At 36.5% G+C, this 24,191-nt stretch overlaps 2 long non-coding RNA genes across 2 annotated transcripts; one reads left to right on the top strand and one right to left on the bottom strand.

The window, feature by feature from the left end:
* Positions 1 to 731: 731 nt before the first annotated feature.
* LOC100891027 lies at positions 732 to 10,965 on the top strand. The gene is made up of 5 exons (XR_004063516.1): positions 732 to 1,155; positions 1,908 to 2,041; positions 2,803 to 2,872; positions 7,222 to 7,285; positions 10,621 to 10,965. It is a non-coding gene; the product is annotated as a tctex1 domain-containing protein 2 (long non-coding RNA).
* LOC115922624 lies at positions 10,591 to 17,205 on the bottom strand. Its single transcript, XR_004063517.1, has 2 exons — positions 16,738 to 17,205; positions 10,591 to 10,848 (listed from the first exon to the last, which is right to left on the bottom strand). It is a non-coding gene; the product is annotated as an uncharacterized LOC115922624 (long non-coding RNA).
* Between the last annotated feature and the right edge of the window lie 6,986 nt (positions 17,206 to 24,191).

Raw genomic sequence — 24,191 nt, 5'->3', positions numbered from 1 at the left:
CAGACAACATGCTTGCATGACATTTATGGCATTTGGAATGCGATGAGTCATCTCCATCCGGAACACGATCATCACAAAATCATGTAAATGCAAGCATTTGTATCTTTGTCGACATGGTCAGGATCAAGTAAACTGGTAGTAAAATTAACAAATTTCAAGACCGACATGACTGAGAACAGATTTTCTTCTCTCTTTTGCTAGAACTATGCATTCTATTTGTATGTCTTACAAGAAAATACAATGAATTAGACCCTAGTAGATGTTATGCTATAGTATAGAATGTTTTTCTTGAAACAGGCTGCGCTCATTTTAATCAAGAGTTGATTTCTATAAAAAGGAGACTTACCGCATCCCTCGGTATCCGAGCTAGCAGTCGAGGAAGACATGTCCGCTTCCAACAACAAAACCACCTGCCTGCAGATGCACAAGCCGACACCACCACTACTACGGTCAAGCTGGTCTTAAAACACACAGATCGTTCCAATGTTTAATCCAACAAATTACGTCGACGGCATCTTTAAACCCTCCTGGCGACGAGAGAATAGTCTACACATGATGACAACCTTTCCATATCAGATATATTAAGTTCCAGATGTAGCATAACTTCGTTCCTCCATCGTTTTCACACCGGTAATTAATTCTTAAACATACCGTGGGAAATTTTCAGGATCCGCACAATCTTTCGCGCTGTTTCTGTTATACCGCCATCTGTCGTCAGAAACATTTTAACTACCGAAGTAATTTTTTGTATCGAGTCGATAAAATTAGACCGGTCTCGATTGGAGATAGGAGAATAATTTTACACATTTCTTTTCTATTTTTCTGGATAAACCTGGTATAATTCGTGATATACCAGTGAGCTTGTCACCATTCATAGAATCATTTTGATATATACTTTATTACAATACAACCTAAATTCGAGGAATTCGAGAGGGAGAAACTCGTCGTTAAGTATCATTGTTGACATGGGTTACGCGCTCTCGTCTTGAGTGAGTTGTGTCATTTTTCAACGTTAATACAACCGTCTATTTCCGAAAAAATAAGTAATTATTTCATCAACATGACGGAGGTGGAAGAAAACGCAACTATAGAACCGGTTAAGGAGGAGCCCGCCGCTCCAAATACCTACACGATCCGTCCAAATTTCCTGAAGAAGTAAGTTTCAGTTCTTTGTCTACAGTCCCATCTATTCATTTTCCTGTGCTGATACAAAGTGGCTGTGGCCGGATGGTTTCATTCAGCCAAGTGAGCCAACAATTAAGGCATCAGTGACTTCAGTCATCAAGTTATTTCAATGACCTTGTATTACATGCTTATGTGGCCTGTACACATTTCTATGAACATGTATTTGTTTGCTTCAAGTTCAAACTTATGAGGGTGGGATATTTAGGGTCATTTGATAGTCTTTCAGATCTTGTTTAATAATAATAGACTAATCACAATAATTAGACCCTATGTTATTCAACTCATAAGTTAAGAAGAGAAATGTGACATTCGTAAGAAAACATGACAATTTTGCTTGCATGAAATGATCAAGAATTTTGCAATTTCCCAGCTTCCAAGTCTTGCACCATGGTCATTTTACTTCTGTATCAGTGACTCAATCTTTATTTTATGTCTTTCTTGCTATCAAATTCAGTTCCAATATTTTTGTATTTCATTCAGAAAACTATAAATACAAGCTTTGCTTCTGGATAGCTTCCCCATATTTCACATGATCATCATGTCTATCATTGTTTTATTATGGATTCTCTTGTTAAAACTTATGTGTGAGACAATTTTATTTTGTGGAATATGGAACAATAAAACAAGCAAATAAAACAAAAAATATTGTAAACGTACTCTAAGTCATAGATTCCCATATTGAATACTAGCATGACCAAGTTTGATTCCTTTATTCACTTTAGATTTCGCTCTGCTGCAGTCAAGGCAGTGATCCACACCGTACTCAACGAGGAGCTAACGGACAAGCAGTACAGTGCAGAGGAGACGACTGCCTGGTGCAAGCAAATCAGTGAGAAGATTAAGGAAAGGTTAAAAGGTATGCATGGGTGTTCCTGCGGAGTTAGGAGAAGGGGGCAAGACACTTAGGCTACTTCAAAACATTGGGGCATTGCGTCCGGTCAGGTGGTCGTGTTACACAATCTTTTGTGAAACAAAAAATGTGAAGATGCACGTTAACTTTAAAACGATGGCGCCTTTCGTAGATTTACCAAAGGGTTCTCACAAAATGTTAGGGAAATCAGACCAGACCATTTTTAGATGAGAGGGGTTTATTTTACACACATTACCCCCGACATTTTGTGAATAAAGGGGCATGTTTTCACGAAAGGTCGGGTAGCGCAACCACCCAACCCCCCAACCCCACCGGTGCTTTGAAGTATTAAAGCCCAATACATTAATTGGCCTGTATCTATGTAACTATGAATAGCACAAGCAACTTTGGCTTTAAAACATGAGAAAAAAAATTGTTCATCGTGTGTAGTCAGGAACTGTTATGTGCACCAAAGAACATCTGGAAACACTGACCCCCCCCCCCCTCTCCTTTTAAATAAATGAATAGCACAAAATAGCAAGCCACAACAAATAATTAACTACAATAAGAAGGTGAAAAACAAGAATAATGTCACTTCCTGTACCTACATACATGTGTCTCTTCAAAAGGTTACAGAATTATATCCATTTATATTAAACTTGAAAGCCTAAAGCATACATGTAGAATGTTGTTGCTGATTGGAGCATTAGGAGGTAAGGAAAGTAATCTCTCTGTTTTGCTCATCAATTCTTTGTGTGTCTTTGCAGAACTCGAATTAGACCGCTACAAGTTCATCATCCAAGTCGTGATAGGAGAACAGAGAGGTGAAGGAGTCAAGTAAGTAGTGATTCTACTTGATTTATATATTCTCTAATCAGTGTCTTAAAGGTATAGACCAGTTCTGGTCATGCAATTGCATTGTGAAAGAAACGTTGTGGAATCGATCAGAAAAGGTTGATCATCTAGCGTATACTGTAAGTATTGGTGTGTATACTGCAAGGTTCTGGAATCATCAAAATGATAAGAAATTTGGCCCAGTCTTGGTAAAGTTACAAGCACTGTATACAGAAAGACGTATATGGCACTACGCGATATCTACCAAGTCCGGATAGATATAATGATAATTTACCAAATTAATCAATTAGTAGGTGGTTTCCCGGCCAAACTTGTATCATCACGTATTAGTCAAAACATATTCTTTCATATGATTGGTAATAAGAGCTTCCATTTCAGTTTTTGAGAGGGGGGCGTTTCCAAAACTAGTCTATACCTTTAATTACCTGAGGTAATTATTTTTCATGGTAGTAGTGCGTCGCCCACTAGTAAAACTCTCTCTCTCATGGCTGTTTGTAGTATTTATTGTTTGTATCAGATGGAACGCTTTTAGTTCACTATGTAAAAAAAGTAAATAATTATTCAAAAAGGGACCCAGGCATTTTAAAAGTCTTCTTTTACTAAGCAAGACAAATGAAGAACAGGGATGATTGTTTATTCTCATGTTTGAAATGGAGAGACAACAGCAAGTTAAAGCCCCACTGTCCTACTTGTAGCTACTTGCGCCCTCTGAATATAGAAAACTTCCCCAATCGGTGCCTGTTTGTACCCCATGATCCTCTTTTCCTTATGTTAGTTGAGAGCTGAGTTAATGAGATAGCCACCTGTCAGTGACCTCGCTGTGTGGTCTAATCCTTTCTGGCCTAGTAGTATAGTATATATAGTTTCTAATTGCATCTGATGTTTGCTAGTTAAAACATGTAATGCCATGAGAAATACATTTCATTTACAAGAGATAACTTTGAGTTAATATTAATATAAGGAAATGGACAAGAGAGGGTGCTCTGGATTATTAGAGCCCAGAGCCATCTATATACAAAGTTTGGCAAACTTGGTTTCCCTGGGTCGATCACAACATGGCGTATATTCTTTTGTTTTGTGCTTGCCCAACAAAGCAGTAGTCGCCATATTGTGTCCAACTCGAATCGGGTTGGCCAAACTCTGTGTATAGATGGCTCTGTTACAGCCATCCATTCATACTCTGTTTCTGTCTGTTTTTTTCTGTCCATACCTCCCCCCCCCCCTCCCCCCACCCCCCTCACTCTGCCTAGCTCTCTCTCTCTCTTCTCTGTCTCTTTTTCTCTCTCACTCTCTCTCTCCCCCTCTCTCTCTCTTTTCTTTCTCACTCTCTCTCTCCCCCCTCTCTCTCTCTCTCTCCCTCTCTCTCTCTCTTTTCTCTCTCACTCTCTCTCCCCCTCTCTCTCTCTCTCTCTTTTCTCTCTCTCACTCTTTCTCTCTCTCTCTCTCTCTCTCTTTCCCTTTCTGACTCTGAGTCATACAACATTGTCATGTACATTGTCTGTGTATGACAAATGTAAAATGTGAGCTGATATCACATGCCTATCATCCTAAGATAATTGTCGCGAAACTTACAGAGCCTAGCTGATCGACCCAATTCCCTCAATTGATTGCTTCCCAGGAGTTTATCATACACCATGGGTGTGTCTTATTAAACACCTTTGTATTACTAGTTGAGTATAGCCCCTTTTACACCAGAGGAAACTATTACAAAGAAACATTAATATTCTACAAATTTTTTGCGTAATTACTTATCTGAACGCTGGTATTCAGGATGAGTTGTTTCTCCTTATCCAATCGAAAATACATTTATTTGTTCTAACAGTGAAACCTGTATGTAAAGACTGCTCAAGGGAGACATGAAAAGTGGTCTTTATAATACAGGTGGTCACTAAAGCAGTTTTAACTCTATATTTCTCTTTGGGGAAAGTTTTTTTTTTATGATGAAAGGGGATTAAATGCCCCTTTACCACCCCCCCCCCTCCCCTGCATGTACGCAATCATTATCCAGCAAAACCTGTAGATCAAGACAATGCCCATTTAAAGGAAACACAAGAAGCAGTCTTTATAGGCAGGTGGTTTTTCTTTGCAGTAAGCTGTTCCAATGAAGATCACTATCCATGGAAATAAAATAGATGGTCTTTATAGACAGGTGGTCTTTCTATACAGGTGTTCACTAAAGCGGTTTTGACTGTACATACAGTGTACATACCAAACTGACTTATGTTTAGTGAACACCTTACCTGGGACCTGACCCAAACACAAATATTAACAGATGGTAGTACTGAAGACCCGGCCATCACTTCCTGTCATCCCAAAATTTCCTGTCATTATTATTGTGTTTTGACGCCACAAAAGTGGTCAGTTTCCCTCATAAAATACATTCCCTCTATTGCCATGACAACCGAGAGGAAATGAGCAGGCTAGAAATGTAGGGAGAAAAACCAACTGAAATAACGATCTCATGAAGTTTGGTTAGAGGACTCCAATATAACAAACGTTTCTCAGTACGTTAGGTGCATTTATACTGTCAAATACCTCATCATTAGATTTTCTGTAAAGTCATGTACATTTACATATGTACAGTCAAACCTGTCTGTTGAGAATACTCAAGGGAGACAAAGAAAGTGGCCATTTGTATCTTTCTCTTTTTGTCTTCTACTATTTTCCTCCATTTTTTCCTCTCTTTTATTTCCCCCCCCCCCCAAAAAAAAAAAAATCAAAAATTTCTTAGCTACCTATTTTTTCCATTTATTGATTTTCTAAGCATACTTTGTTCATGTTATATTGTGAGACAGCATCTGAGGAACTAACTCTTCAACAAGCTCAGCCTCTAGTTAGTTCCTCTTTTCTCGTGCTTTTTTCTACTATATTTGTCGTTTCATTTGTAATATAATTAAATTCATTGTATTATCTTTTGCATGAGAAATAAAATCATTTGAACATTGTAGACAGGTGGCCTTTCTAGACAGGTTCTACAATACACATTCCACCCTCAAGGGAGATAAAATGTGTGGCCACCAGGCGTGTACGCAGGATTTTTTCAAGGGGGGGGGGGGGGGGGGGGGTTTTAACATTTTTAAATCGGGCCGAAAATTTCGCAACGACTCAGCCGGCCGCTGAATAAGCAGGAGGGGGGGGGGGGGGGGGGGGGGGGGGGGGGGGTAACTTTTTTTTTTTTTTGGTCTCTAAATTTGAAAATTTGACATTTTGCTCCATTGGGGGGGGGGGGGGGGAGGTCACCTTGGGAATGGGAATTTATTTATTTTTTTATTTTTTTTATTATTAAAAAAAAGAGAAAAAAAAACCCAAAGGGGGGGGGGGGGTTTAGGGGGGTTTATACACATTAAAACCCCCCCCCCCCCCTGCGTACGGGCCTGGTGGCCACTACAAACAGGTGACGACTTTAAAAGACAAGTTTCACTGCATGTATGTCATCCTTCTTCTTGCGTTTTCACAGATTAATGGTCAGAGTAAATAATTGAAACCAAAACCACTCTGGAACTTGCCAGACTGAAGGTTAATTCAAGTTGATCCTGACACAAACTAGATTAATTAAAGGCTCTTGAAGATATGAATCTGTAAATGGCCCCAAAACTATGCTGCATTTTGTCTAAAGTGTTGTAATGAATGGCAACTACTGCAGTTAACAAAGGACTTGTGCTTTAAAGGTAAAGACCAGTTCTGGTCATGCGATTGCATTGTGAAAGAAACGTAGTGGAATCGATCAGAAAAGGTTGATCATCTAGCATCTAGCATCTGCAAGGTTCTGGAATCATCAAAATGATAAGAAATTTGGCCCATTCTTCGTAAAGTTACAAGCACTATACACAGAAAGATGTATATGGGACTACACGAACACGTGGCGTCAAAATCCCACCCCCCGAGTTTTACGATGTTACATGACATATTTAGAATATAAAGGCATTTGAAGAGCCATGCTTTTCAGGGAACATGTCTTATCTGCTGTTCTTCCACACTTGCATAATAACAATGATAACGCTCACAAATTATTTTTCACCTCTTCCCAGAACTCAACCTTCTCTTTAATAGCTCTACATAATTAGAAAATGTGAAGCATATTATAATACACTTTTCATTGTCATATATCTCTCACTGAGATATTATTACCCCAGTCATTGGATTCATTCATGCACACAATGGGTGCACCATCTCCACTCCCTGGGGAGTATATATCTACCACACGATTACTATGAGGCATGCATGTACACTGTATGGCAGTTCCTATCAAGAAGGCTTTTGTCGTGTCCCCATTTGTGATTTTTATTTGTTTAACTTTTTGCTTATGAAATTGTATTTTATTTCTTTTGTAGGATGGGCTGTAGATGTTTCTGGGACTCCGATACTGACAACTATGCACAGGATATTTACATGAGTGTAAGTTAACATTGTTCCCTTCCCTTCTTAATTTGTCTTTTTTATTACCGTAACGTTGTTGTCTTTTTTTCCCTTTGGTGAAATATCTTGTGCATATTATTTAGTTTTCCAGAAACTTTCCAGAGCTACTGTAGGTCGTTCATTATCCCCTCTTATATTTCTGGCTCTATTTATTATATCATAGATATGCTTCAGAATTTTCACTCATACTCCTAATTAGCATTGTTCTTGTCTCATTATTACATTTTAAGGGTTTTAATCACACCCCCCCCCCCCCCAAAAAAAAAAATGTGCCAATACTGTGGGCTAACGTTTTTTTTTTTAATGCTTTAATTGAAACCAATTTACTGTCAGATTGCACTCCTTCCTTTAATTAAGGTATGCCAGATTGCTGGGTGGGGGGGGGGGGGGGGGGCTTATTTCATTTTGCTTTGATTTTAAGGGAACAAATTCTTCCCCAAAAAGCTATTATTACTTCTATTAAATTTCCATGCATCCTTGCACTTTATGCCTTTATTGTAAACAAAAGACCTTGGAAACAAAGAAAAAGGAAGGGAAATACCAACTATATATCGTAACAATGAAAATGTTCTCTGACTCATACTAAAACTGAAATTTCAATAAAAGGAAATGTAGGTAGCGGTATATACGTACATATAGGCTATTGGGTGGGGATGGCAGAGTGTGAAATTTTGAATTGTTGTATCGTTGGATATGCAAGGAAAACATGTGACAGGTATCAGAAAGTTCAGCATTGTTTTTTATTGGTCTGGTACATGTCTGTACTGGTTTTCTTGTACAGGGAAACTAATGGTCGTTATTTTCCAACTGAAAGCCATTTTAAAGCCCTTTCGTTTTGAAGGAAGTTCTAATTTAGTATTGTCTTTCAATTGCCCTTGGAATTTAATCTTTTAATTTTTTTGGCCTGCAAATGTTACAGTAGTACCTTTAAGGGAAAATATAGAGTTTTTTTATTTTTTAGTGCAGTGCAAATGGAAGGGGATCAAGCTTGCAAGATACTTCACAGAGTTGCCAATTTGTGTTTGGTTGATTGCACCTCACCTTCCGAAATTCATAACATCTTATTTTCTCATAGACCTGTTTCTCTCATTTTTCTGCTTCTATTAAAAGCAACTTAATATCAGGGTGGACTGCCCCTTTAAGTTTTCTATCACTTACAAAGTATATGATACCTAGAGGCACCAATACAATTACCTTGTTGTAACGAGTCTTAAAATAACAGTGCTGTACAACAAGGTTTCACTGTTCAAGTATAAATAAACGGACTTGAAATCTGCTTAAACCATCATAAAGTTGATTGTTTATATGTAATAAAGTGCTGCTAGGTAGATAAATGGAGCTAGATAAGAAGTAAGGTATACTGAATTTGTAGAAAAATGGAGGTCTTCTTTATCTCTTCGTTGCCCAGCAGCTCGATGTACGCAATTTGTACACTGGGGCCAAGAAGTTGCCGGTCTGTTTTGGCGACCGCAAATAACAGGCACATTGTAGGCTACTTACTTACACATGCATGTGCATACAGTTGGGCCTGAAAGTTTATACATATACATGTGGGAAAAGACAAACATATTTGACTCAAATTTCCCAAAATTCACTCATTCCTGTCATATCTCAGAGGGATTAATGAATAATAATAATAATACTCAGTTCTTTTATAGCGCATAACACATAACAGGATAGCATGTCCCTATGCGCTTTAAATAGAAAAGGAAAGAATTACAAGAAAAAGTCATACAAATTAGAAAATCCACTTACAGAAGCAAAAAAGTACATGTAGTGTTGGACGCTGAGTTCATGGGTGTACACTTTTAACATACATGTATATACAGAGATCAAACTTGTCTATCTTCCTGAAGTGAAAACTTGGCAGGAATGAGTGAAGTTGTGATAATGGATATTGCTTTACTACCAGGTGTCCATGTATGTCAACTTTTTTTTACCCATATGACTGTATTATCTGTATACAAGGGGAAGCATCAGTGTTCTTGTATTACTTCCAGAATGCTTACAGTTTCTCTATGGTACTTCCTTCCAACAGGCATAGTGCAATGTACAGGACGACGCCCGACAAATATAGGTTTTATTTACTTCCATCTTCGCTATAGAATGATTAAATAAAAACATGCATGTACATTTGTAAAGTTGTGCTGTGTTTTTTTTTTTGCAAGGATACTGAAAAATTGAAATATTCTGTTCATTTCGAACAGTGAATAAATACATGGGGGCTCGGGACGAATGAAATGCCCTAAAGAGCCCCCGTAAATTTGCATAGAGTTCAATGCAAAACAAATTTTAGAGTGTTATTTTCATGCAGGCAAGCTTGAAAAGTAGCCCCAGAAAAATAAATATTAATTTTTCCCTGCTTTCTAAGAAAGATATAGTCAGTAGTTGCTGTCTTAATTGTCCTCATGTTATCATTATTTTCTGTATTTCATAAAACTAAAGTTTCATATTTGATTAATAACCAGGGGAGTGTTTCAATTCACAAAGACTAAGATCAACCTAAGTTGGACTTGAACTATGTCGATTTTAGTCTTTGTGAAACACCCCCCCCCCCCCCCAGGTGATGTTGAAGTTATGATGAAATAGTTATCTTCCTTTCAATCCATATAAGCATTCAACCGGTTTTATTGGCTAAATATGAAAAGCTATTAAAGATATTTTTACACATATATTTTATACTTATACAAATACTCTTTAAAGATGTCAAAGAGATCTAGCAATCATCCCAAAGACCAATGACCAAATGCATGAGACTGACATTCCACTTTTCAGGCCTTCTAAAATTTATTACAGGATTCGAGATCATCAGCCCAGGAGACCGACATTAAAGATAAAGATGTATATGGGACTATCCCAACACGTGCGTAACAAGTGCGTTATATCTGTCAGGTCTAAATAGATATAATAATTTACCAAATATATCAATTAGTAGGCGGTTTCTCTGCAAAATTTGTATGATCACGTATTAGTCAAACATATTCTTTCACATGATTGGTAATAGAGCTTCCATTTCATTTTTTGAGAGGGGGGCATTTCCAAAACTGGTCTTTACCTTTAAGGTTCACTAGTCTTTGGTCTGATGGGCCAATGGTCTCGCGAGCCGTCGGTCAAGTAGCGTATCCTAAAAGACCTACCTTTATGATCTGTAGTAGGCTTCTCCAGACATGTAAATTCCCCCTCCATCTTATCCTCCATCTCAAACTGGTTGCCATGACGACCTTGTTTCTTCTTGTTCAGGCCGAGCCTCTTCTTTAACCTGAGCTTCTTTCCTCTCTTTTTCCTTTTCATCTTTTCTCCTCCCATCTCTACAGGACTCTCTGTTTTGTGTAGCGGCTGCATTTGGAGTCTTCTACTACTAGGCCAATATGTGCAAGATCACAGCGAAAAGCTAGACTAGGTCTAGTCCAGGTCCTCCTTTGTCCTTCTAGTTCCAAGCCTCCAATCTGGATCCAAGACCAGCGCAGAAGGCTAACTTCCTGTGTTCGGTTTCTGTTGTGTGCTCCTAGCAGTCGACTATGGATTTTGACCGGATTGGAAATCTATTTTGTTTTAAAAAGAAGAGCAAGAGAAAAGTGATGTTATATTATGGAGAAGATTGTTAATAAAATAACAAGGAGTTCATATTTCTCTTAACGTAAACAGAGTGACATACATGTATCCAACTCCCTTAGGAATGATATTTAAAAAAAAAATCTTTTGTTTATAAGTTTGTCATTTGTTTGTCTATTTTCAAATCTGTTCGTAAGAAAGGATGAATATTTCTTGCGACATTTTTTTCAGGTATGTGATTTCAGAAAGAGACTTAACATTTCTTAAGTACAGAATATCCTTTGATGGGTACCCTGTAGAAAAGAACTCATTGAATGCTCTAAACCTTATGATCATTGTTATTCCAAAAGGAAATGAAACTTTGGTTTTGTTTATATATTATCTGTAAATATAAAAGTATATATTTGTATATTGTTGAACTGTTAATAGAATTTAAGTAGCATAGCTTTAAAGGGCACCAGTCACTTGCAAAAATAATATGTGTACGGCTAGAATGCATTAACCTCAAGAAACTAGTTTTACCGCTTTCCAATTCTATGGGCTTACAGGTAATGAGTGTGAAGGATAACCTAAAACTGCACACATGGACCCCAAGTTGGACTTAGTCTGCAAGCACAAACCCTGGTCAGTCGTAAAAGTGAGTCCGCACTATAAGACTACCATAGGCCATGTACTGTAGCTGCTCCTGATTTTGGCCGTGCGAAACAGTTTTGATAAACCTGTACAGACCCTATATTGACACAACCAGTAGGTAGCTGGGCTAGGCTTCTCTCAAGGTACAATGATTTTTTTTTTGGATAAAGTGTCAAATTTGGGTCTGTGCTTGCAGACTAAGTTGGACTTGGGTTGATATACTTCATATGAGAGTTAACAAACTTTTTACTGCTTAAAAGATATTTCAAGAATATATAACAATGATAACCTTGACCCTATAATTAATTAAGATAATTTTGGTCAACCCCTCATAATGCTAGATTAGTTTGATTACATTAGGCCCCTTCCTCCTGCGATAATACAATGACTTATATAATTTTTCTCTGTCTTCTCTCTCTCTCTCTCTCTTTCTCTACCTCTCTTTCCTTCTCTTTCCTTTCATCTCCCCCTCCCTCTCCCTCCTTTCTAGCTCTCTCTCTCTCTCTCTCTCTCTCTCGCTCTCACACATTTTCTCTCTCCCTCCCTCCCTCCCTCCCTCCCTCCCTCTACCTCCTTCCTAGCTGTCTCCCTCTCATTTTCTCTCTTTTTCTCTCTTTTCTCTCTTTTCTCTCCTTTTCCCTCATTTTCTCTCTTTTTCTCTCTTTTCTCCCTTTTTCTCTCTTTTTCTCTCTTTTCTCACTCTCCCTCCTTCCTAGCTGTCTTCCTCTCTTTCTCTTGTTTTTTCTCTCTCCCTCCCTTCATCATAACTCTGCTCAAGTTCTTTCCTATACATATATATATATATATATATATATATATATATATCTCCATTATATCTCCTGCTTCCCTCCTCCAACCCCCATCTTTTCCTCTATTTTACACTCTGCTATTTTACACTCTCACTTTTTGCTACTATGTACGTCTTTAAAAATGTTTCAGTACGGTAGCTTCCCAATTTCCACTTTCTGGGGCCACTGCCATGATATTCTATTGTCAATTTATCCGAAAATAGTTAATAGTTTGTACCTCCTTTCTATTTCATTTATTTTCAATTATCCATCCCATCACACTAACAGTCTCACGAAGCTCTGTATGATAAAACACAGCTAAAATAATATTACCATGTGTTCCAATTTACCAGGGGCTTGTAGCACGAAGAGTTGGGGTTTGATAATGAAAATGATAATGATGAAAATCATTGAGGGCCTTACAATCATATTATTACCCCGACTTAAGCCAATACCTAATCTATCAGGATTATGTATTCATGACTTTTCGTTTATTTATATTATTTTTAATTATATACATCTAAACAAAATGTGTTGCGCAAGAAGCCCCAGGGCTAATGACTGATATATGATAGATTTTTTTGTACAAATGTTTAGATCATATATGTACATTAGCCAGTGGCATGGCAAAGCTACAGGGGGCATTGAAGGGGGGGGGGGGCACCATGTAAAATGGAAGGGGAAAAGACGGGAAAGAAGATAAAGGATAGAGGAAAGAGAACATGAAAGGAAGTTGCTACGTCTCCTCCTTCACATTCTTTTCAAGAAATGATATTGTCAATTTACGATTCATCTACTGAGCAGGTCTGGTCCCCCCCCCCCCCCCATTTTTGGACCCATGCAACGCTACTACATGAAGCATAATGTTCATTGTTTGGTTATATATCTACATAATACCACTATGTACTATCAGCAAGGAAATCAAATGTATCCCTGTAAAAAATTGTTTTTAGTTTGTATTTAAAGGTTTCCTTTGCTTCAAATCAATAAGCTTCAGAAATACACTCGGTTGCTTTTGTACTTTGTTGATGTTTTGCTGAACTTGTTGTCAGGTAGCTAGAGAGGGGGAGGTGGAGAGAGAGAGAGACAGAGAGACAGAGAGAGAGAGACAGAGAGAGAGAGATAGGAGGTAAGAGGAATTGAGAGAAAGAGAAGAGAGAAGAGAAAGAGAGAGAGACACTGGTTGATTTGGTATATCATTTGGGAGGATTATTGATTGAATTATCATTACAATTATTGTTATTGTTATTTTTATTGTTATTGTTATTATTATTATCATCATCATCATCATCATCATCAGTATTATTGTTATTATTATTATTATTTGTATTATTATTATTATTATTATTATTATTATTATTATCATTATTATTATCATTATTATTATTATTATCATCATCATCATCATCATCATCATCATCATTATTATTATTATAATTATTATTATTATTATTATGATTATTATTATCAATAACAACATTTTCATTATTAGAACACGATGCAGGAAGAAAAGGAAACTGCTTTAATTTTTAATATCAGAAGAGAAAACAAAATCAAAGAGGGAGTTATTTACCTATGATTACTTTCGATCATGACACTATCAACCCATAGAAAATAGATTGGGCCAATTAAGATTGATTAAATTGAATTGATATGTATTTCATTCATCATAAAAAACATCATAACAAACATATACAATACAAAACATAGCGTACAAGTTAAAGAGAAACATTTACAATAGAATACAATAACAAAAATATATATATGAATGTGGAGACAGTTAGCAAAGCCAAAGGCTTTATTGGTGCTGCCACCACCAAAACAGTAATAAAGTTTAATACAGTATTACATTGTTGTTTGAGATGGTGATTTAAAATATATATATATGTGTATGTATATATATATATATATATGTAAATAAAAAAAAATAAACAAGATGCCAGTAATAACAATAAAAGTGAGTATTGAGTATTGGTAATCAAAGGTCAATTCCAAGCGGTACGGATTGATCTTTCGAGAGAGTATTGTTATGGGTAGTTTTTATAAAAGTCTACAAATTACTGATAAGGTACATAAGGTGCTACCACCACATTTTGGTTCCAATCAACCATTCATCAAATAACCATTTCTGGTCTTCTTTATTTCCTCATAATAATATAAACATCTTCACATGTTTAGCACTTGCCTCCATTTCTGGAGGGATATACATGGTTTTTTAAATATTTTCTTCTATCTGCAAACGATAATTCAATAGGTAAAACTAAATATGAAGAAGTCTTTGTTTTGTTCTTTTCTCTTTAAATTCTTTTCCAACAAAGCTTTTGTAAATAGTGAAAAGTGCATGATTTAAAATAATATCAACATCAAGTTGATGAAATATTGAATTTCATATAGATCTAGCTTTGTTATAGAATGACTAGAATTTTTTTTTTTTTTTTTTTTTGGGGGGGGGGGGTATTCCGTAACAAAGCTATTTGAAACAACGTAGACGCCCTTCTCCTCGTCATGCACTTTCGAAAAATCCGGACGAGAAACCATTTTTTACTTGGCCTAAGAAAAACAATAAAACAAAAACGACAGAAAATGATCACAACTCGATAAAGGGGAAAGGAAAGGAGAATTACAACCATGTCGGAATAATCCACGCTGATGTCGTTTTGAGTAGCACCTGCGCTAATTACTAACAGACAGTAGATCTTGATCGTTAAAATGATATTTTCAGACTACGCATGACTATTATCGCAGGCTGTATGCCAGTACATTCATTCATCAGCTGTTGTTTGACCGTGTTTGAGTACATTCTGTACATATGACTGACTTTCGAGGTATGAGTAGTTTTAATTCATTTATTAATTTAAAGCCTCAATGGTTTTTTTTTTTTTTTTAATATCCAAATATTCATAAACATTATGAGGGTCTTAACGATTTTAATTTTTTTTTTTTTTTAATAATTCAAGATGACCAGTTCATGAACAAAACGGATGGAACACGTCACCTGCATACAACCACATGCACACACTTGCAATGTTCTTCTTTTTCTTTTCTTCTTTATTTTCTTTCTTCCCCTATTTATTCAGATACTTCATTGAACAAAATCTTCACACGTGACACTCCATTCTCCTACAACCTCCTTTAAAGGCGTCATGTCAAAACTTTGCAATAAATCGTATACCAAAGAAAGTTATGAGTGTTTAAAAACTAAACTGTGCTATCAGAATCTCAAATGACAAATGGCTGATTTAGTTAGTGGATTGTTTCGTAGTGGCGAATAGATCTCTTGTTTTGTCGTGTAACAGAACTATAATGAATTTCTGTAGTTTTCTTAAGCGCCTTCTCAAAATAATATTGTGGATAGCACATTATCCGAGGCTCTTTCAGAAGAAAAAACACTCCCCAGTAATTTTTCAATTATTGACTTTTTACTCCTTTTGTGCTAGAATTTTTGTTTTAATTGTTCGCCACAAAAATAAACTCTCAGTGCATTTGAAATAAGTCAAATAACCCAACCTTAATTGGGCCTTTGAAAGTTTCTCCTTCTTTTCAATATTGCCATATTTAACTTAGTCTTGAATTCATCATGACATATCTGTTATTATTATTATATTTACAACTTTTTGTGTTAGAACATGATGTCCCTTATTCCATGAATTGCACTGCATACTATTTTTCCCTCTTTTTAAATGAAAACGGAAATAAAGGAAACGACATACTGGTAATTTCCTTTATCTGGATCGATAGGTTTTACGTAATATATAGTTATCCAACTTACAAATTTAAATCTACTCACAATTTTCAGAGTTAAGCTCTGGCAATGTGATTAGTTCTCGAGGCAGACTTGCACTGACCGAGTGTACCTTCCTCTGTTTACCAAATTCGGTTCCAAATTTCAGATCATTTTCATTAGGTGATGTTTTTTAATTATTTTTTAAAACTTGTATTTGCGTCTGAATTTACTCTACTCAGGCGGAATATCCGAAAGGATAGGAAAGGATATGATTTCATAAGTGTATTTGTAACATATTGTTGATGTTGTCGTAGCAGCAGTAGTAGCAGTAGTAGTAGTAGAAGTAGTAGTAGTAGTAGTAGTAGTAGTAGTAGTATAGTAGTAGTAGTAGTATAGTAGTAGAAATAGTAATATATGTATTGGTATTAGTATAGTAGCTAGTAGAAGCAGTATTATAATAGTAGTAATAGTAGTAATAGTAGTATAGTAGTAGTTGTTGTTGTTATTGTAAATGGTATGTAGTAGTAGTATAGAAGTAGGCCTAGTAGTAGAAGTAGTAGTAGTATTAATATAGTAGTAATAGTATCCGCAGCAGCAGGAGTTATAGTAGTTGTTTTTATTATTGTGCAGATAGTGTAAAAACATAATACTCTGTAATATATAAATACCATTTAAGGACAATATTTTATATAAAAACGTACGTATATTCGTCGATAAAGTATCAATATACTTACTTGCAGTATGTATAATACCGTATAGGCCCTCAGTTAATCAGAAGCTATATATCCATCCATATACATAACCAAGCATATACAGGTAAGAGATATATAATTCGTCATCTCCATAGCCAAATTCCTTTCGCACTATGTAGGGCTTGAAATAAACCAACAAACACCCGTGGTCCAAATCCTCTTTGTAAACATATCCTTCGAAGAACCCACAGAAAACAAAACAAAGTTAGTTCGCGCTGGCTAAACGCACTTCTGCTGTCCAGGCCTATGGAGCAAACGCCACAACATGCAGGGATTACATGAACATCCGATTATGGATTTCACAATCACTGCAACATAGGAATAGGTCGATCAATCGATCTTCCGTTGACCGAGCGACTTCGGACAGTGTTACTCGGAGATGGTCTCGGTCAAGAGAACTTTTGTCCAGGGTTGTTCCAGTGATTACGCACAGATGACCAATTACCAGTCATGCATTTCGACCTGTTGTTCTTAACCAATGCAAGCGAAATACCGACAAGTAAAGGAGGCCCGCCTACATTTGTCTACATGTAGTACCAGTGGCGTACGCGGGATTTTTTTCAAGGGGGGGGGGGGGGGGGGGGGGGGGGGGGGGGGGGGGGGGGGGAATCAACATTTTTTTTTAAATCGGGCCGAAAATTTCGCAACGATTCAGCCAGCCGCTGAATAAACGGGGGTTAGAGTTAATTATTATTTTTGTTTTGGTCCCCCCCCCCAAAAAAAAAAAATCGCAACGACTCAGCCAGCCGCCGCTGAATAAGCGGGGGGAGGGGGGGGGGGATCTTGTTTGGTCTCGAAATTTGAAAATTTGTCGTTTTGCTCCGTTGGGGGGGGGGGGGGGGGGTAAGTTCATCTTTTTTAGGTCAGCCATTGGCAAAATTTTTGTTTTATATTACAAAAATAATAAGGGGGGGGGGGTTCTTTCCTTATTGAAAAAAAAACATATTCAGCCTATTGGAATTTCCCATATGTTTGGTGATAATTAACCACTCAAAAATTCATAACTTTCTTATCTTTCGTCCGATCTCGTTCAAATCTGCACCAGACGAGTGTGCTTCTCTGTTTTCTATAGGATTAGTTAATTGTTTGTAAGGTTAAAGTTTCCTGTAACTTTTCTCTCTTTAATAACCTTTATCTTTACTCTAAAACAACAACAACATGAACTGAAAATATTACTTAGGCCTATATAAACAATAAAACATTCCTGTTTATTCCAAATATGATATCCTGAATCATATTATATGGCAATGTGTGATTGTCTGACTATGTAATTTGGTACGAACTTGTGACAAGTTTATTTTTTAATTTTGTATTTGCCTCATCAGAGGATTTATTGATTATATATACATGGTTACAGTCAAAGATGCAATACTACAAATCAAATTTACATAATCACAAATACATTATTATTGTCATAACAAAGAATTGAAATTAAGTTTTGCTTCGTAAAGCACTTGAATCATACTTAACATAACAGTTATAATGATAGTTTGTTTCCCTCTTTTTTTTTCCTTCTTCTTTTCTTAAATAACACCTAATAATTATTTTGGTAAAGTATTCTGGTCATATTTATGTTTGATTTACTTTCCAATCTTTTTATAATCTTTTTATTTCTAAGTTATTATTATTACAACTTATTTTAAAAATAACAACAACAACAACAGCAACAACAAACAAACATTAATAAACTACCCGAATGGCCAGGAATTATGTAGTTAGGTCGCTTTGAGGTCGGTTTTGAATCGGTTTAGCGAAGTGACTGTGGTTTAGTGTCAAGTGGTCAATAAATCTTCATCGAAACAGTTTAGAAGTTTCTATATACCCGGTTTTTTTTAGAATAATTAATTGCAGTGTGAGAACGTGCATTTATCGCAAATGAATCGAAACTCTTGATGAAAAATATCACAATTGCGTCATATCCGTGACTGTAAATATTTCGTGCGATGTTATACGCTCAATATATATATGATTTTTTTTTCATATCGATCGACTGGTAGATAATGTATGCTCAGGTACAGTGGGGTAGCATGGGTATGACATTGAGAGGGGGTACCGGTATGGATCACTGGGGCGACACCAATTTTACTGGGCGGATGAAATGGAAAATTAATTGGCCATCGATTGGGTGTGTATATATATATATGGGAGGGGGCAGTAATCTTGGATGCCTTCTTTTCAGGTTACAACCCCTCCCCCTCCATTTCTCTCTCTCTCTCATCTCCTCTCATTCTCTCGCTTTCCTTTCTTCCTTTCTTTTCCTCATTCTGTTCATTTTTTCTCAATATGAATGAAGGGGCACGTACATGCCCCCTTCCCCCTGCGATTACGCTTCTGTTCACAAACATATACAGTAAGCTGTGTCCTTTGACCGTCTTCATTCTTTAAAAAGCGTGAGGGGAAGAGAATCGCAAACAATAATTATTGAGGGCACATAACACGCATTTCTCGCTTAAAGATAAGCTCAGTAGTTCTGGTAATGATACAAAATAAATTCTCAAAGAATCCAACACAACTTGCACTGAATGTTTAAGATAACAAACAAATGACATGTGCCAAGCGATGTTGGTTTAAAATGTATAGGGGCTGAGTAATGAGCATAGAAAGACAAGGAAATAAAGGTAATTTATTAAGTAGGCCCGACACTATTGTGCTTAACACCGGTCACCATCGTCACTATGTGCAAATGAGAATGCAAGCCTTTTGTGAGATTGTTATCCGCCCCCCCCCCCCCCTCAGTGTTATTTAGGGTACGCGTATGCTGGTTCCCTCTTTTTGAAAGCACCCGCTATCTGAGGACTGCCAACATTTCCGAACCCCCCTTTCGCGGGCCTTTTGCGGCCTTTTCCTGCCTTGGAGACCCCCCTAAATACGGAAAAATGCTCAATGTACCCCCCTAAATTCGGAATAATTTCTCAGGAGTCCAAAAAGAAGAGAGAAAAAAGGAAAAAAAACCCTTTTTAAAGAAATCTCCGGGTGAAAAGTCAAATACACCCCCCTTTTTTTTTTTTACAATTCTCGGGCCGGACTTTGTCGCACGAAAAGTACCCCTTTATTGGACCTTTTGGTAAAACGCATGCGGTCATTCCGACCCGGAGTCGGGGGGCCTGGGATTGTTATTATTTCAACGATCAATCTACTGCAGGATAAACAATCCAGAATCAATTACAGGCTTCAGCCATGTTAACTCGACTAACGATGCCCATACCAGAGCTGAGATTAGCTTCAATATTCATACATCAAAGTACTAGAAGCACTGCTATAAAGGGACACTACTGCAAAGTAACTTGTCCCTTTATAATAAAGAGACATTACTGGAAATTAAGTCCTCTCTAGCGCCACCTCAGGTAATCTGTAGCGGTATTATGGTTCCAAACTCGCTTCTTCCCTAGCTGTGATGTAATAGACATAGGCCTTTTCAAAATTCGTTTCTCATTTTTAGACAAAGGTCGTTTTGACAACCCGGAAGCTTGCCCGAGGCTCGCCAGACATAGCGACAAATAATGTATTCAGACTGCCGAGGCTCGCCAGACATAGCGACAAATAATGTATTCAGATGCCGAGGCTCGCCAGACATAGCGACAAATAATGTATTCAGACTGCCGAGGCTCGCCAGACATAGCGACAAATAATGTATTCAGACTGCCGAGGCTCGCCAGACATAGCGACAAATAATGTATTCAGACTGGATTTCATGTATTGTAGTTCATTCATTAACATCGACCTATTAATAATAGAATAACTCGTCACTACGTATGTCCCCAGCCCGGGTCCCCTGAAGAGGAACAATCATACATTTGAATATGTTAAAGGTACTATGTCCCTTTTGCAGCCAACCTCAAATTCTGTAGAACTTTGCAGGAATTATGAATATGTCATGTATGTCCTATCTGTGAAATTTAAACGTTAGCAGTGTCCTCATATTCAAATTATGCAAGGAAACCCGTTTACTTGCTAGACTTCACTGTCAGACACTATTGAATGACTGACTGGCTTTTTTTTCTTCTTTGGTAATAACATACATGAAAAGAGTTGTAAAGGGTACATGAGCATTTGTCTACATCAATAACCCACTTCTTGTGATGGCCAAGATTAAACTGATTTAATCTTTACGCAGCATAAAACATATGACCATTCGGTCCATTTGTCTGAAAATCAAGACTATTACTTTGGGCTCTATAGCCCTAAAGTCGATTTGACAACTAATAGTCGTTATTTTCCCACTTGAACACATTTTCAAGCCCCACTTTTTTTAGGGAAGTTCTAAATTAGTATTATCTTTCAAATGCAGTTGGAATTTTACTTTTTCATTTTTTTGGCCTGCAAATGGGACATAGTACCTTTAATACACCGGTCTAATGAATTCCGCATCGAGCCCTCTCTTGACAAAGTGAGAATTATGTAATGGGCTCATCGAAATCCAAGTAACAGGTTTGAGTTCGTTGAATGGGCTATACGCACTGTTGGCAGGTTGACCATGAGATGGCGCTGTGCAAAAAAGTACGCAAGGGAAGATTTAGTTCATCAATTCAATTAATAATAATAATAATAATAATAATAATAATAATAATAATAATAATAATAACTAGACTTTAATTCGTCACTTTGACGAATTAAGTGATACGATTTACATAATGAAGAATGCATTTTCACGATGTCATATTGTTATATAAAATGCTTCTCCCATTATGATCTATCCATATGTCAAGTTTCTACTGTTTAGCCTTGATCATTATGAATGTATGAAGATATATTGAGACAATTTGACCATTGACCCTAGTTAACATAATGAGGCCTACACATACACATTACATATTCCGTGGTAAGAATGAAGTAAGCGAGGGAAAATGAAGGCAATGACAAACGAGTGAGAGAGAGAATATAGCCGGGTTCAAATAAAGATTCCTTTAAATCAGACCCAGTACTGAGGATCTTTTTATGTGCCATGTTTTCGTTATTTGACGGCTTTTGACGCTACATAGATTTGCCGTCTTTTGTCACCAAATAGCATTGTAGAGACGATGAACACTAATGCAAAGTCGTAAGCCATGAGAATGTCAATTTCTATCTCGTTCTGCTAAATAATCCGAACAATAGAATCAACCAAGTAGAATCAACTGTTAAACGAATTTATCATGAGTTCTGAAATTTCAATTTGTTACTGCACGTCATAATAGTATTAAAGAGCAGCAATGGCGAACGATTGTCGCTAAAATTCAAAAATTGTTGCTTAGATTGATTAAATTACCATGAGACATCAAGCTACATAGAACTATGATCGACAAACATGATATTGTTTTGAAAACAGTCTGAAAACATTGGAGGTAGAATGAATAAGAGATAATGTGGTCATGTAAACAAGTGCATTATGTCCATGTTAATCCCCTAGTTCCAAAATCATGATTGTATTCTCTATTTATTTCTCCTATATAATTTATTTCAATTTAAAATAGAAATTCTAATGTTCCTTCTTTTGGCTTGATAATATTTCAGCAACGAATTGACAGTTTTGGTAGACATCTTGGATGTATCGTAGCAATAAATTCTTGGCACATGACGTATTGTGTATACGATAATAATGATAAGAAGAAGAAGCATACAAATAACTATAAGAATAATAACAATAACATATAATTACTATAATAATGATTATAATTACGATATTTACTATGATAATCAATATAACAATGATAATAATAATGATTATTATGATACTGCTGCTATTACTACTACTACTACAACTACTAAGAAGAAGTAAATGAAGAAAAAGTGGTAGGAGAAGAATCATTTCAGCGATATTAGTGAGTATATTCTCAATGATTGAGGCATACACGTGCATTAACATTACATATTCCGTGGTAAGAATAGAGTACGCGAGGAAAATGAAGGCAATGACAAACGAGAGCGAGAGAGAGAGAGAGACAGAATATGGTCCGGTTCAAATTAAGTTTTCTTTAAATCAGACCCAGTACTGAGGATCTTTTCATGTGCCATGCTTTTGTTATTTGATGGCCTTTGAAGCTACATAGAAATGCCGTCTTTTGTCACCAAATATTGTTCAAATAGACGATGAACAACTACGAACGCAAAGTCGTTAGCCATGAGAATGTCAATTTCTATCTCGTTCTGCTAAATAATCCGAACAATAGAATCAACCAAGTAGAATCAACTGTTAAATGAATTTATCATGAGTTCTGAAATTTCAACTTGTTACTGCACGTCATAATAGTATTAAAGAGCAGCAATGATGAACGATTGTCGCTAAAATTCAAAAATTGTTGCTTAGATTGATTAAATTACCATGAGACATCAAGCTACATAAAACTATGATCGACAAACATGATATTGTTTTGAAAACAGTCTGAAAACATTGGAGGTAGAATGAATAAGAGATAATGTGGTCATGTAAACAAGTGCATTATGTCCATGTTAATCCCCTAGTTCCAAAATCATGACTGTATTCTCTATTTATTTCTCCTATATAATTTATTTCAATTTAAAATAGAAATTCTAATGTTCCTTCTTTTGGCTTAATTTTTTCAGCAACGAATTGACAGTTTTGATAGACATCTTGGATGTATCATAGCAATAAATTCTTGGCACATGACGTATTGTGTATACGATAATTATGTTCAGAGGAAGAAGCATACAAATAACTATAAGAATGATAATAAAAAATAAGCTTTATAATAAAGAATATATTTACGATATTTACTATAATCATAAATATAACAATGATTATTATGATACTGCTGCTATTACTACTCCAACTGCTACTACTAGGAAGTAGAAGATGAAGAAGAAGGGGAAGGAGGAGAATCGTTTCAGCGAAATTAGTGGTTATATTCTCTTTATATGATTGAGGCATACACTCAAATTTAAATCATAATCAAACAGGCATCTGAAGTTTTTAAATGCTTACTATTTGCTTCATGTTGTTGAAAATCGCCCCGGCTGGATCGCGCCCTGCTTCCCTGCATCAACGAACAAACTTTGAGAAAAGATTTTTGTCTCCCTTTAATTCAAAGTCGTTTTACAAACTTTTGACCATCGAATAATACCCGCATTCATTCAGCTAAACTTGACACGAGGTTATTTTTGGCTAATTGTTTATCGTGTATTTTGTAGAAAGATACAAACCCTCGTGTAATTTAAATAACGTTGGAAATTTGGAATTGAATTGGGGCCTTGAGCAAAGAATACACGTTAAGATGACCAAAAGTGCGAGGTAGTTTCCACTGCCCGTGGGATCATACAATATGTCATCTAAATCGTTTGCCTGTAGGTCTGGAGTATCAAAGGTCGATACATTTAAGATTAGACGTGTTTAAATAATCAAAGGAGATGGTACAGTGAAGGTCAAAAGGAAAAAAAAGTGAAGCAAAAAATTGTTGGAGACACCTGGACTCGAACCAGGGATCTCTAGGTTGGAAGTCAAG

Source organism: Strongylocentrotus purpuratus, unplaced genomic scaffold, assembly GCF_000002235.5.
Source record: "Strongylocentrotus purpuratus isolate Spur 01 unplaced genomic scaffold, Spur_5.0 spur5_scaffold_12, whole genome shotgun sequence".
NCBI lineage: Eukaryota > Metazoa > Echinodermata > Echinoidea > Camarodonta > Strongylocentrotidae > Strongylocentrotus > Strongylocentrotus purpuratus.
This window is presented reverse-complemented; position numbering and strand designations above follow the sequence as displayed.